Source organism: Salmo salar, chromosome ssa03 (genome assembly GCF_905237065.1).
Source record: "Salmo salar chromosome ssa03, Ssal_v3.1, whole genome shotgun sequence".
Taxonomy (NCBI): Eukaryota; Metazoa; Chordata; class Actinopteri; order Salmoniformes; family Salmonidae; genus Salmo; species Salmo salar.
In genome coordinates this window covers 78,226,718-78,243,102 of record NC_059444.1, presented here as the reverse complement: position 1 = coordinate 78,243,102, position 16,385 = coordinate 78,226,718, and the positions used below count along the sequence as shown (strand labels likewise).

General features: G+C 47.7%; 1 pseudogene; it reads right to left on the bottom strand.

Annotated features, from left to right (window-relative positions):
- Positions 1-16,385, bottom strand: part of LOC106601769 (centrosomal protein of 112 kDa-like) — a 302,159-nt pseudogene that overhangs the window by 138,316 nt on the left and 147,458 nt on the right.

Genomic DNA, 16,385 nt, shown 5'->3' with positions numbered 1-16,385 from the left:
TCTACAAAGCTGACGACCAACACCAGCATGCTGGAGGAGGCCAAAATAAACAGCATCACCACTAAAGGTGGTTAGAGCGTTGGGCCAGTAACCGAAAGGATGATGGATCCAATCCCAGAGCTGACAAGGTAAAAATCTGTCTGAACAAGGCAGTTAACCCACTGTTCCCAGGTAGGTCATCATTGTAAATAAGAATTTGTTCTTAACTGACTTGCCTAGTTAAATAAAGGTTAAATAAAATAAAAATAAATATATATATATTACAACCCCAACTCTAATTGGACAGGTCGTGCGATCCGGATGCCCGACTCACGCCTCCCAAAACAGATCATGTACTTCCAGTTGAAGGAAAGTCAGCGAGCCCTTGGCGGACAAAGGAAACACTACAAAGACAACATCAAAATAAACCTTCAGAAATTATACATCCGCTCCAACAACTGGAAGGACACTGCACTAAACAGACAACTGGAAGGACACTGCACTAAACAGACAACTGGACAGACACTGCACTAAACAGACAACTGGAAGGACACTGCACTAAACAGACAACTGGAAGGACACTGCACTAAACAGACAACTGGAAGGACACTGCACTAAACAGACAACTGGAAGGACAACGCACTAAACCTACACCTGGAAGGACACTGCACTAAACCTACACCTGGAAGGACACTGCACTAAACAGACAACTGGAAGGACAACGCACTAAACCTACACCTGGAAGGACACTGCACTAAACCTACACCTGGAAGGACACTGCACTAAACAGACAACTGGAAGGACAACGCACTAAACCTACACCTGGAAGGACACTACACTAAACCTACACCTGGAAGGACACTACACTAAACCTACACCTGGAAGGACACTGCACTAAACAGACAACTGGAAGGACAACGCACTAAACCTACACCTGGAAGGACACTACACTAAACCTACACCTGGAAGGACACTACACTAAACCTACACCTGGAAGGACACTACACTAAACCTACACCTGGAAGGACACTGCACTAAACAGACAACTGGAAGGACACTGCACTAAACAGACAACTGGAAGGACACTGCACTAAACAGACAACTGGAAGGACAACGCACTAAACCTACACCTGGAAGGACACTAAACAGACAACTGGAAGGATACTAAATAAACAGACAACTGGAAGGACACGGCACTAAACAGAAAACTGGAAGGACCCTGTCTTTCAAAGATAATTCATAAAAATCAAAATAACTTCACAGGTCTTCATTGTAAAGGGTTTAAACACTGTTTCCCATGCTTGTTCAATGAACCATACACAATTAATGAACATGCACCTGTGGAACGGTCGTTAAGACACTAACAGCTTACAGACGGTAGGCAATTAAGGTCACAGTTATGAAAACTTAGGACACTAAAAAGGCCTTTCTACTGACTCTGAAAAACACCAAAAGAAAGATGCCCAGGGTCCATGCTCTGAACGTGCCTTAGCCATGCTGCAATGAGGCATGAGGACTGCAGATGTGGCCAGGGCAATAAATTGCAATGTCCGTACTGTGAGACACCTAAGACAGCGCTACAGGGAGAATGGACGGACAGCTGATCGTCCTCGCAGTGGCAGACCACGTGTAACAAAACCTGCACTGGATCGGTATATCCGAACATCACACCTGCGGGACAGGTACAGGATGGCAACAACAACTGCCAGAGTTGCACCAGGAACGCACAATCCCTCCATCAGTGCTCAGACTGTCTGCAATAGGCTGAGAGAGGCTGGACTGAGGGCTTGTAGGCTTGTTGTAAGGCAGGTCCTCACCAGACATCACCGGCAACAAGGTCGCCTATGGGTACAAACCCACCGTCGATGGACCAGACAGGACTGGCAAAAAGTGCTCTTCACTGACGAGTCGCGGTTTTGTCTCACCAGGGGTAATGGTCAGATTCACGTTTATCGTCGAAGGAATGAGCGTTACACCGAGGCCTGTACTCTGGAGCGGGATCGATTTGGAGGTGGAGGGTCCGTCATGGTCTGTGGCGGTGTGTCACTGCAACATTAGACTGAGCTTGTTGTCATTGCAGGAAATCTCAACGCTGTGCGTTACAGGGAAGACATCCTCCTCCCTCATGTGGTACCCTTCCTGCAGGCTCATCCTGACATGACGTCCAGCATGACAATGCCACCAGCCATACTGCTCGTTCTGTGCGTGATTTCCTGCAAGACAGGAATGTGCCAGCGAAGAGCCCGGATCTCAATCCCATTGAGCACGTCTGGGACCTATTGGATCGGAGGGTGAGGGCTAGGGCCATTCCCCCCAGAAATGTCTGGGAACTTGCAGGTGCCTTGGTGGAAGATTGGGGTAACATCTCACAGCAAGAACTGGCAAATCTGGTGCAGTCCATGAGGAGGAGATCCACTGCAGTACTTAAGGCAGCTGGTGGCTACACCAGCTACTGACTGTTACTTTTGATTTTGACCCCCCCTTTGTTCAGGGACATATTATTCAATTTCTGTTAGTCACATGTCTGTGGAACTTGTTCAGTTTATGTCTCAGTTGTTGAATCTTATGTTCATACACATATTTACATATTTATAAGTTTGCTGAAAATAAACACAGTTGACAGTGAGAGGACATTTATTTTTTTGCTGAGTTTAGTATTATCAGTATGTTACCTGTAGTTTCATGTAGTATTATCAGCATGTTTCCTGTAGTATTATCAGTATTACCTGTAGTTTCAGGTAGTATTATCAGTATGTTACCTGTTGTTTCATGTAGTATTATCAGTATGTTATCTGTAGTTTCATGTAGTATTATCAGTATGTTACCTGTAGTTTCATGTAGTATTATCAGTATGTTACCTGTAGTATTATCAGTATGTTACCTGTAGTATTATCAGTATGTTACCTGTAGTTTCATGTAGTATTATCAGTATGTTATCTGTAGTTTCATGTAGTATTATCAGTATGTTACCTGTAGCTTCATGTAGTATTATCAGCATGTTACCTGTAGCTTCATGTAGTATTATCAGCATGTTACCTGTAGCTTCATGTAGTATTATCAGCATGTTACCTGTAGTTTCATGTTAGCGTAGGTCTTCTCTGAGCTGATCTCTACTTGCTTCTTAAAGAGTTCCAGATCATTCTCCGCCTGCTGGGTCTGCTGCCGCTGACACTCCCTCTCACGTCCCAGCTGCTCCTCCTTCTCCCTGAAACACATACACAAGCAGACCACCATAGTCCCTGTGTCCAAGGAAGCGAAGGTAACCTGCCTAAATGATTACCGCCCCCGTGGCACTCACATCGGTAGCCATGAAGTGCTTTGAAAGGCTGGTCATGACTTACATCAACAGCATCCTCCCAGACACCCTAGACCCACTCCAATTCGCATACCGCCCCAACAGATCCACAGATGACGCAATCTCAATCACACTCCACACTGCCCTTTCTCACCTGGACAAAAGGAACACCTATGTGAGAATACTGTTCATTGACTACAGCTCAGCGTTCAACACCATAGTGCCCACAAAGCTCAACACTAAGCTAAGGACTCTGGGACTAAACACCTCCCTCTGCAACTGGATCCTGGACTTCCTGACGGGCCGCCCCCAGATGGTAAGAGTAGGCAACAACACGTCTGCCACGCTGATCTTTATCACTGGGGCCCCTCAGGGGTGTCCCCTCCTGTATTCCCTGTTCACCCACGACTGCGTGGCCAAACACGACTCCAACACCATCATTAAGTTTGCTGATGACACAACAGCGGTAGGCCTGATCACTGACATCGATGAGACTGCCTATAGGGAGGTGGTCAGAGAACTGGCAGCGTGGTGCCAGGGCAACAACAACCTCTCCCTTAATGTGAGCAAGACAAAGGAGCTGATCGTGGATTACAGGAAAAGGCAGGCCAAACAGGCCCCCATTAACATCGACGGGGCTGTAGTGGAGCGGGTCAGGCGTTTCAAGTTCCTGGGTGTCCACATCACCAACGAACTATCATGGTCCAAACATACCAAGACAGTTGTGAAGAGGGCACGACAAAACCTTTTCCCCCTCAGGAGACTGAAAAGATTTGGCATGGGTCCCCAGATTCTCAAAAGGTTCTAAAAGGTGCATCACCGAGAGCATCCTGACTGGTTGTATCACCGCCTGGTATGGCAACTGCTCGGCATCTGACCGTAAGGCACTACAGAGGGTTGTGTGAACGGCCCAATACATCACTGGGCCAAGCTTCCTGCCATCCAGGACCTATATAATAGGCCATGTCAGAGGAAAGCCCATAAAATTTTCAGAGACTCCAGTCACCCAAGTTATAGAAGGTTTTCTCTGCTACCGCACGGCAAGCAGTACTGGAACGCCAAGTCTAGGACCAAAAGGCTCCTTAACAGCTTCTACACCCAAGCCATAAGACTGCTGAACAATTCATAAAATCGCCACCGGACAATTTACCTCAACTAACCTGAACCCCCGCACACTGACTCGGTACCAGTGCCCCCTATATATAGCCTCATTATTGTTATTCTTATTGTGTTACTTTTATTATAACTTTTTATTTTAGTCTACTTGGTAAATATTTTCTTCTTCTTGAACTGCACCTTTGGTTAAGGGCTTGTAAGTAAGCATTTCACGGTAAGGTCTACACTTGTTAGACAAGGGGGAGACGGAGCGCTCTTCTGGTCAGGCTCCGTAGACGGGCACATCACGCACCGCTCCCGAGCATACTACTCGCCAATGTCCAGTCTCTTGACAACAAGGTAGACGAAATCCGAGCAAGGGTTGCCTTCCAGAGAGACATCCGAGACTGTAACGTTCTTTGTTTCACGGAAACATGGCTCACTCGAGACACGCTATCTGAGTCGGTACACCCACCTGGTTTCTTCACGCATCGCGCCGACAGAAACAAGCATCTCTCTGGTAAGAAGAAGTGCGGGGGTGCATGCCTTATGATTAAGGAGACGTGGTGTGATCATAACAACATACAGGAACTCAAGTCCTTTTGTTCACCTGACTTAGAATTCCTCACAATCAAACGCCGACCGCATTATCTACCAAGAGAATTCTCTTCGATCATAATCACAGTCGTGTTTATTCCCCCCCAAGCAGAGACATCGACGGCCCTGAAAGAACTTCATTGGACTCTATGTAAACTGGAAACCACATATCCTGAGGCTGCATTTATTGTAGCCGGGGATTTTAACAAGGCTAATCTGAAAACAAGGCTCCCCAAATTCTATCAGCATATCGGTTGTGCTACCAGGGCGGGCAAAACCCTAGACCACTGTTATTCTAACTTCTGCGACGCATATAAGGCCCTCCCCCGCCCTCCCTTCGGAAAAGCTGACCACGACTCCATTTTGTTGCTCCCAGCCTATAGACAGAAACTAAAACAGGAAGCTCCCGCGCTCAGGTCTGTTCAACGCTGGTCCGACCAATCGGATTCCACGCATCGAGATTGCTTCGATCACGTGGACTGGGATATGTTCCGCATTGCGGCGAACAACAACATTGACGAATACGCTGATTCGGTGTGCGAGTTTATTAACAAGTGCATCGGTGATGTTGTACCCACAGCATCTATTAAAACATTCCCAAACCAGAAACCGTGGATTGATGGCAGCATTCACCTAAAACTGAACGCGCGAACCACTGCTTTTAATCAGGGCAAGGTGACTGGAAATATGACCAAATACAAACAGTGTAGCTATTCCCTCCGCAAGGCAATCAAACAAGCTAAGCGTCAGTACAGAGACAATTCAACGGTTCAGACACGAGAGGTATGTGGCAGGGTCTATAGTCAATCACGGACTACAAAAGAAAAACCAGCCCCGTCGCGGATCACGATGCCTTGCTCCCAGACAGACTAAACAACTTTTTTGCTCGCTTTGAGGACAATACAGTGCCACTGACAGGGCCCGCTACCAAAACCTGCGGGCTCTCCTTCACTGTAGCCAACGTGAGTAAAACATTTAAACGTGTTAACCCTCGCAAGGCTGCAGGCCCAGACGGCATCCCCGGTCGCGTCCTCAGAGCATGTGCAGACCAGCTGGCTGGTGTGTTTACGGACATATTCAATCAATCCTTATCCCAGTCTGCTGTCCCCACATGCTTCAAGAGGGCCACCATTGTTCCTGTTCCCAAGAAAGCTAAGATAACTGAGCTAAATGACTACCGCCCTGTAGCACTCACTTCCGTCATCATGAAGTGCTTTGAGAGACTAGTCAAGGACCATATCACCTCCACCCTACCTGACACCCTAGACCCACTCCAATTTGCTTACCGACCCAATAGGTCCACAGACGACGCAATTGCCATCACACTGCACACTGCCCTAACCCATCTGGACAAGAGGAATACCTATGTAAGAATGCTGTTCATCGATTACAGCTCAGCATTTAACACCATAGGACCCTCCAAACTTGTCATTAAGCTCGAGACCCTGGGTCTCGACCCCGCCTTTGCAACTGGGTCCTGGACTTCCTGACGGGCCGCCCCCAGGTGGTGAGGGTAGGTAACAACATCTCCACCCCGCTGATCCTCAACACTGGGTCCCCACAAGGGTGCGTTCTCAGCCCTCTCCTGTACTCCCTGTTCACCCACGACTGCGTGGCCATGCACGCCTCCAACTCAATCATCAAGTTTGCAGACGACATTACAGTTGTAGGCTTGATTACCAACAACGACGAGACGGCCTACAGGGAGGAGGTGAGGGCCCTCGGAGTGTGGTGTCAGGAAAATAACCTCACACTCAATGTCAACAAAACAAAGGAGATGATCGTGGACTTCAGGAAACAGCAGAGGAAGCAGCACCCTATCTACATTGACGGGACAGTAGTGGAGAGGGTGGAGAGTTTTAAGTTCCTCGGCGTACATATCACTGACAAACTGAAATGGTCCACCCACACAGACAGTGTGATGAAGAAGGCGCAACAGTGCCTCTTCAACCTCAGGAGGCTGAAGAAATTTGGCTTGTCACCAAAAACAATCACAACATTTTACAGATGCACAATCGAGAGCATCCTGTCGGGCTGTATAACCGCCTGGTACGGCAGCTGCTCCGCCCATAACCGGAAGGCTCTCCAGAGGGTAGTGAGGTCTGCACAACGCATCACCGGGTGCAAACTACCTGCCCTCCAGGACACCCACACCACCCGATGTCACAGGAAGGCCAAAAAGATCATCAAGGACAACAACCACCCGAGCCACTGCCTGTTCACACCGCTATCATCCAGAAGGCGAGGTCAGTACAGGTGCATCAAAGCAGGGACCGAGAGACTGAAAAACAGCTTCTATCTCAAGGCCATCAGACTGTTAAACAGCCATCACTAACATTGAGTGGCTGCTGCCAACATACTGACTCAACTCCAGCCACTTTAATGATGGAAAAATGTATGTAATCAATTTATCACTAGCCACTTTATATAATGTTTACATACCCTTCATTACACATCCCATATGTATATACTGTACGCTATACCATCTACTGCATCTTGCCATCTTGATGTAATTAAATGTATCACTAGCCACTTTAAACAATGCCACTTTATATAATGTTCTCATACCCTCCATTACTCATCTCATATGTATATACTGTACTCTATACCATCTACTGCATCTTGCCTATGCTGTTCGGCCATCACTCATTTATATATTTTTAAGTACATATTCGTATTCATTCCTTTACACTTGTGTGTATAAGGTAGTTGTTGTGAAATTGTTAGGTTATATTACTTGTTAGATATTACTGCATGGTCGGAACTAGAAGCACAAGCATTTCGCTACACTTGCATTAACACCTGCTAACCATGTGTATGTGACAAATACATTTGATTTGTAAGTCGCTCTGGATAAGAGCATCTGCTAAATGACGTAAATGTAAATGTAAATTTGATGTATTCGGCGCATGTGACAAATAACATTTGATGTGATACATTAATACATACACACTCACAAACAAAAACATGAACACACACACACATTAACACACACTAATACATTTACATTTTACATTTACATTTAAGTCATTTAGCAGACGCTCTTATCCAGAGCGACTTACAAATTGGTGCATTCACCTTATGATATCCAGTGGAACAACCACTTTACAATAGTGCATCTAAATCTTTTGGGGGGGGGGAGGTTAGAAGGATTACTTTATCCTATCCTAGGTATTCCTTAAAGAGGTGGGGTTTCAGGTGTCTCCGGAAGGTGGTGATTGACTCCGCTGTCCTGGCGTCGTGAGGGAGCTTGTTCCACCATTGGGGTGCCAGAGCAGCGAACAGTTTTGACTGGGCTGAGCGGGAACTGTGCTTCCTCAGAGGTAGGGGGGCCAGCAGGCCAGAGGTGGATGAACGCAGTGCCCTTGTTTGGGTGTAGGGCCTGATCAGAGCCTGAAGGTATGGAGGTGCCGTTCCCTTCACAGCTCCGTAGGCAATCACCATGGTCTTGTAGCGGATGCGAGCTTCAACTGGAAGCCAGTGGAGAGAGCGGAGGAGCGGGGTGACGTGAGAGAACTTGGGAAGGTTGAACACCAGACGGGCTGCGGCGTTCTGGATGAGTTGTAGGGGTTTAATGGCACAGGCAGGGAGCCCAGCCAACAGCGAGTTGCAGTAATCCAGACGGGAGATGACAAGTGCCTGGATTAGGACCTGCACCGCTCCCTGTGTGAGGCAGGGTCGTACTCTGCGAATGTTGTAGAGCATGAACCTACAGGATCGGGTCACCGCCTTGATGTTAGTGGAGAACGACAGGGTGTTGTCCAGGATCACGCCAAGATTCTTAGCACTCTGGGAGGAGGACACAAGGGAGTTGTCAACCGTGATGGCGAGATCATGGAACGGGCAGTCCTTCCCCGGGAGGAAGAGTAGCTCCGTCTTTCTGAGGTTCAGCTTGAGGTGGTTATCCGTCATCCACACTGATATGTCTGACAGACATGCAGAGATGCGATTCGCCGCCTGGTTATCAGAAGGGGGAAAGGAGAAGATTAATTGTGTGTCGTCTGCATAGCAATGATAGGAGAGACCATGTGAGGATATGACAGAGCCAAGTGACTTGGTGTATAGTGAGAATAGGAGAGGGCCTAGAACAGAGCCCTGGGGGACACCAGTGGTGAGAGCGCATGGTGCGGAGACAGATTCTCACCACGCCACCTGGTAGGAGCGACCTGTCAGGTAGGACGCAATCCAAGCGTGGGCCGCGCCGGAGATGCCCAACTCGGAGAGGGTGGAGAGGAGGATCTGATGGTTCACAGTATCAAAGGCAGCAGATAGGTCTAGAAGGATGAGAGCAGAGGAGAGAGAGTTAGCTTTAGCAGTGCGGAGAGCCTCCGTGACACAGAGAAGAGCAGTCTCAGTTGAATGCCCAGTCTTGAAACCTGATTGATTAGGATCAAGAAGGTCATTCTGAGAGAGATAGCAGGAGAGCTGGCCAAGGACGGCACGTTCAAGAGTTTTGGAGAGAAAAGAAAGAAGGGATACTGGTCTGTAGTTGTTGACATCGGAGGGATCGAGTGTAGGTTTTTTTCAGAAGGGGTGCAACTCTCGCTCTCTTGAAGACAGAAGGGACGTAGCCAGCGGTCAAGGATGAGTTGATGAGCGAGGTGAGGTAGGGGAGAAGGTCTCCGGAAATGGTCTGGAGAAGAGAGGAGGGGATAGGGTCAAGTGGGCAGGTTGTTGGGCGGCCGGCCGTCACAAGACGCGAGATTTCATCTGGAGAGAGAGGGGAGAAAGAGGTCAAATCACAGGGTAGGGCAGTGTGAGCAGGACCAGCGGTGTCGTTTGACTTAGCAAACGAGGATCGGATATCGTCAACCTTCTTTTCAAAATGGTTGACGAAGTCATCCGCAGAGAGGGAGGGGGGGGGGGGAGGAGGATTCAGGAGGGAGGAGAAGGTAGCAAAGAGCTTCCTAGGGTTAGAGGCAGATGCTTGGAATTTATAGTGGTAGAAAGTGGCTTTAGCAGCAGAGACAGAAGAGGAGAATGTAGAGAGGAGGGACTGAAAGGATGCCAGGTCCGCAGGGAGGCGAGTTTTCCTCCATTTCCGCTCGGCTGCCCGGAGCCCTGTTCTGTGAGCTCGTAGTGAGTCGTCGAGCCACGGAGCAGGAGGGGAGGACCGAGCCGGCCTGGAGGATAGGGGACAGAGAAAATCAAAGGATACAGAAAGGGAGGAGAGGAGGGTTGAGGAGGCAGAATCAGGAGATAGGTTGGAGAAGGTTTGAGCAGAGGGAAGAGATGATAGGATGGAAGAGGAGAGAGTAGCGGGAGAGAGAGAGCGAAGGTTGGGATGGCGCAATACCATCCGAGTAGGGGCAGAGTGAGAAGTGTTGGATGAGAGCAAGAGGGAAAAGGATACAAGGTAGTGGTCGGAGATTTGGAGGGGAGTTGCAATGAGATTAGTGGAAGAACAGCATCTAGTAAAGATGAGGTCAAGCGTATTGCCTGCCTTGTGAGTAGGGGGGGAAGGTGAGAGGGTGAGGTCAAAAGAGGAGAGGAGTGGAAAGAAGGAGGCAGAGAGGAATGAGTCAAAGGTAGACGTGGGGAGGTTAAAGTCACCCAGAACTGTGAGAGGTGATCCATCCTCAGGAAAGGAACTTATCAAGGCGTCAAGCTCATTGATGAACTCTCCAAGGGAACCTGGAGGGCGATAAATGATAAGGATGTTAAGCTTGAAAGGGCTGGTAACTGTGACAGCATGGAATTCAAATGAGGAGATAGACAGATGGGTCAGGGGAGAAAGAGAGAATGTCCACTTGGGAGAGATGAGGATTCCAGTGCCACCACCCCGCTGGCTCGATGCTCTAGGGGTATGCGAGAACACGTGGGCAGACGAAGAGAGAGCAGTAGGAGTAGCAGTGTTATCTGTGGTAATCCATGTTTCCGTCAGCGCGATGAACTCAGATGAACTCAGCCTTGTTGGCTGCAGGCCGGCAGTTCCAGAGGCTGCCGGAGACCTGGAACTCCACGTGGGTCGTGCGCGCTGGGACCACCAGGTTAGAGTGGCAGCGGCCACGCGGTGTGAAGCGTTTGTATGGCCTGTGCAGAGGGGAGAGAACAGGGATAGACAGACACATAGTTGACAAACTACGGAAGTGTTGTTTCTTGTATTATTGTCTCTTGTGTCTTTAGAGAACTGTTTCACTTTGATATCCTTTTTCTTCTGTCTTGATTTTCTCTTTCTTTTCTTCTGTTAACTAGATATTCTTTGTTGTTCTTCGTTAGCTAGTTAGCTTCTTCCAAAAGAGTCCCTAACAACTGCTTAGCAACTGGTAAACAATTCAGCTAGCTAAGATAACTACAATTTTATGAAAAATAGTTATTTTTCAAAAGCCTATCTTCTTTGTTTTTTCTCCTATTCAGTCTTGCAGTTTTCTTTTGCTTTTTTCCGATGTACTTCACTCTAAAAACCATGTAAATTTCAATATTTGTAGGTGCTCATTTTTCAGCTGCTGCTGCTCAAATTGGAGTTGGAGAACATAATACTAATACATACAGACACACACAAATGATACAAGTGATACATAAACATATAAGGAGTTTGTATTTTCTCTGTAATATGATTGATTTTGTTCACCGTAAAACCCTCTGCTGTCCATCACTTCTCAGTTCATACCTTTAATGGTTGTGTAGCAGAAGTGATGGTTGGAGTGATAGCTCAGTACACAAGGGCTTTTTTGTGTGTGTGTGTGTGTGTGTGTGTGTGTGTGTGTGTGTGTGTGTGTGTGTGTGTGTGTGTGTGTGTGTGTGTGTGTGTGTGTGTGTGTGTGTGTGTGTGTGTGTGTGTGTGTGTCAGCAATATAGGGAGTCCCAGCATAAAGAGCTGTCAGAGAAGAGACAGTCTTCAAGTCAGGATCACACAATGCTACACTGCAGCTGTCAAACCTGCCTTCAGAACATGTCTAGTGTGTGTGTTTTAAATTTTACCTTTATTTAACTAGGCAAGTCAGTTAAGAACAAATTATTATTTTCAATGACGGCCTGTGGGTTAACTGACTTGTTAAGGGGCATAACGACAGATTTGTACCTTGTCAGCTCGGGGATTCGAACTTGCAACCTTTTGGTTACTAGCCCAACGCTATGCTATGCTATATGTGTGTGTGTGTGTGTGTGTGTGTGTGTGTGTGTGTGTGTGTGTGTGTGTGTGTGCGTGCGTGCGTGCGTGCGTGCGTGCGTGCGTGCGTGCGTGCGTGCGTGCGTGCGTGCGTGCGTGCGTGCGTGCGTGCGTGCGTGCGTGCGTGCGTGCGTGTGTGTGTGTTGGAATGGATGGTAGTGAGGGAATAAGATTCCCTTTGGCCAGGAGACAGACAGACACAATAAACCCAGACTAAGTAACACACAGACTGAAGTATCAGACAAGAAACAACACTGGGAAGTCAAACAGGAGTGACACACATACCCCTTTACACTCGTGAACTTTATACATTAAATACACAGAATTAAACATTTCATTTCAGGACAGAATAATACTCTGACCCTCTGGGTCCTGGTCTAAAGTAGTGCAGTGTGTAGGGAACAGGGTGTGATTGGTCTAAAGTAGTGCAGTATGTAGGGAACAGGGTGTGATTGGTCTAAGGTAGTGCAGTGTGTAGGGAACAGGGTGCCATTGGTCTAAAGTAGTGCAGTGTGTAGGGAACAGGGTGTGATTGGTCTAAAGTAGTGCAGTGTGTAGGGAACAGGGTGCCATTGGTCTAAAGTAGTGCAGTGTGTAGGGAACAGGGTGCCATTGGGACGAGGTCTATTTCTAATGCTCAGAGTGAAGACGAGTCATTGGTCACTGCCAGACACCCACACAAGTGTGTGTAGATGTGTGTTTTGTAATGTTTTGGGAAAAGAACAGACAGAAAAGGAGAAACATTATTTCTTCCCTCACCACTGCCTTCCTAATTTACCGCACCACCCGACAGTCAGATAATAATAACAACAACAACGGGGGAAAAGGAGGCAACGAAAAAAGAAAGAAAATAGTAAAAGAAGATGTTTTTTCCTCCTCTTTATAGCGTTCCTCTGTCTCTTTATAATTTTGGTCTCTCTCATGTTGGACATCAAAGATGGCAGAAATTGTTTTTTCCCCCGCCGTTGTGTACTCTGTAATTATTAATCAGGCAGGCAATATGACTGGCTTCAGGGTGCTGTGCAAAGCAGCCAGACACAAAAGGATGTGAAGTCAAGTCGCGCAGAAAAGACGGGAGGAAAAGAGAGAGGTAAACAGTGAGAAGGAAAGGATGTGACAGAAAAGACAGGAGGAAAAGAGAGAGGTAAACAGTGAGAAGGAAAGGATGTGACAGAAAAGACAGGAGGAAAAGAGAGAGGTAAACAGTGAGAAGGAAAGGATGTGACAGAAATAGCAGGATTAACTTCTTTGAAACTTTCAAATAAGGAGGAAGACAGAAGTTGGGTGTGTTGTGAGCGTGAGAAGAGTGTTGTCACTCCGAGCCTGTTTGTTTGTGTGTGTGTGTGTGTGTGTGTGTGTGTGTAATAAGCATGTATTTAACACTTGACAGTTGTATATAGATGAACGCATGAGGCCATCTGAGGAAGTGAGAGTGACCATATGTGTGTGTGTGTGTGTGTGTGTGTGTGTGTGTGTGTGTGTGTGTGTGTGTGTGTGGACACACACACCTAAATATGTATCTGGGAGTGTGTGAGACAGGGAGCAGCAGTCAGTCAGTCAGTCACCATCAATCACAGAGAAAGGGGTGAGATGAGAGGGCAGAGAGAAGACGGAGGGAGGCCTGGTGGAGAGAAGGAGAAGGAGGAGAAGAAAGAGGGGGATGCCAGCTCCTCGGTGGCCCACGGCTTTAAATGGCTTCTGGTCAGAGAAGTGGAAGGAGAGGAGAATCAAATTAGAGATGTGCCATCCTCTCATCCCTCCATCTTAAAGGGATAAAAAGAGGGGGAAAGAGAGGGAGAGGAAGAGGAAGAGCGTGAGTGTCTTAAGGATGACAGGGCTTCCTCCTAGCCGCATGCCAGACAGGAGGCTCCAGAGCTCCCGTCTTTTTCCAGACCTCTGAAACCACACGACGCCTTGCCTCACACACACCCATACACGTGCACATACACACATACTGTATGTCTCACACACACCCATACACGTGCACATACACACATACTGCATGCCTCACATACATGTGCTCACACACACAATGCCTCCCTTCAAGCACACACCCTCCGTTACAAAGCCCTCCGCCTTCATTATGGGACACAGCCAGTCATGATAAACCAGTTACCATCCTTCTATTGAGGTTGTCTTCTACTACTATGAAGTTGATTGAGAAAGAGAAGTCCTTTGTGATTACTGAAGTATGGTAGTATAGCATGCTGTCCAGGCCAGTCCAGGCCAACTCAATCAATGAGCTGTTCTGTACTTTAATCATCATGTGTGCACAGAATGTTCTCAATGTATGTGCTGTAATGTACTGCATGTGGGTGGAGTGTCTGACTTCAGGGTAGACACACACACACACACACAAACATGTGGAATCTGTATATGGACACACCTGGTCTGGTCCAGCATTTGCCAGGCAGTGTGTGTGTGTGTGTGTGTGTGTGTGTGTGTGTGTGTGTGTGTGTGTGTGTGTGTGTGTGTGTGTGTGTGTGTGTGTGTGTGTGTGTGTGTGTGTGTGTGTGTGTGTGTGTGTGTGTGTGTGTGTGTGTGTGTGTGTGTGTGTGTGTATATGTCTGAGCTCATGCAAACAGAATGATAACGAATCCACAGACACATCAAAGGCCCACCCTGAAAAAGAGGGAGCATATAAAAAGAGAGAAAATGCTAAACTGAAATATTCAACATCCTCAGAAGAAAAAATAAAACGGCATATTTTTTCATTCCTTTCCCAAGAGAGAGATGGCAGTCGGAGAAGACCATCGAGCTTGGAGGCTTCAGAACTGACATACAAATATGCCTAGCTATGAGACCAGAGAGTGAGAAAGAGAAAGAGAGAATACAGAGGAACTCATCTTGTGGTCCAAAAATCTGTCTGAGCTTTAAGAGAGAAAGAGAGGAGAAATGAGAACTGCAAGAGACCAGTAACTGGCTGTCTGAGAGGCCTGTATGCAGACAGTAGAGCAGGAGGGTAATGGTGTGTGTGGATTAAGATACAGGCCTGTTGTTGGGCAGATCAGGCTAAAGGCCTGTGTGATATAGAGTTCACCACTCCACCTCAGCCTCAGTGATAACTGTGAATAAAGGTGCGCCACAGGGATGACTTCCAACTCCCATGCTGTTTATTATGTATAAAAACAACTGTACAAGCCACAGCCCCAACTAGTCAATGGCAACTAGGGAGCAAGATAACTTGCCATACATCCCGTCTTTGCTTCATTGCAGCGCCTATAGAAAGGAGGAGGAGGAGGAGGATATTGAGATGCCTGTAACGGTCACTGGAGACCGCATGTAAATAGTTGCAGATGTAGCTCTATGGAGGAGCAGAGGGAGGAACAGCAGTCGGAGGAACAGCAGAGGGAGGAACAGCAGAGGGAAGAACAGCAGAGGGAAGAAGAGCAGAGGGAAGAACAGTAGAGGGAGGAACAGCAGAGGGAAGAACAGCAGAGGGAAGAAGAGCAGAGGGAAGAACAGTAGAGGGAGGACCAGCAGAGCAGCAGAGGGAGGACCAGCAGAGGGAGGAACAGCAGAGGGAGGACCAGCAGAGGGAAGAAGAGCAGAGGGAAGAACAGTAGAGGGAGGACCAGCAGAGCAGCAGAGGGAGGAACAGCAGAGGGAGGACCAGCAGAGGGAAGAAGAGCAGAGGGAAGAACAGTAGAGGGAGGACCAGCAGAGCAGCAGAGGGAGGAACAGCAGAGGGAAGAACAGCAGAGGGAAGAAGAGCAGAGGGAAGAACAGTAGAGGGAGGACCAGCAGAGCAGCAGAGGGAGGACCAGCAGAGGGAAGAACAGCAGAGGGAAGAAGAGCAGAGGGAAGAACAGTAGAGGGAGGACCAGCAGAGCAGCAGAGGGAGGACCAGCAGAGGGAAGAACAGCAGAGGGAAGAAGAGCAGAGGGAAGAACAGTAGAGGGAGGACCAGCAGAGCAGCAGAGGGAGGACCAGCAGAGGGAAGAACAGCAGAGGGAGGACCAGCAGAGGGAGGACCAGCAGAGTGCATAAAGGGGGGATACAGAGAGATCAGCAGAGGTATTCCATATCTGGAGGGGATTCTCCCATCTCTGCTATGCATTTATACCACTTTGGATTCATACATCATTCATGAAGTTGCCATAGTATGCAAAATCATCTATGCACTAAACCAACATGTACAGATATTTACATAATGAGTATTACTTGGCAAAACTATTGTAATGAATGGCTAACAGCCCTGAAGGAACAGAACCAGATTTCTAACTGTTTAACCTTTATTTATACAGGGTAGTCTCATTGAAATAAACTCTGCACCAAGTCTAGAACCAATAGGACCCTGAACAGGTTCTA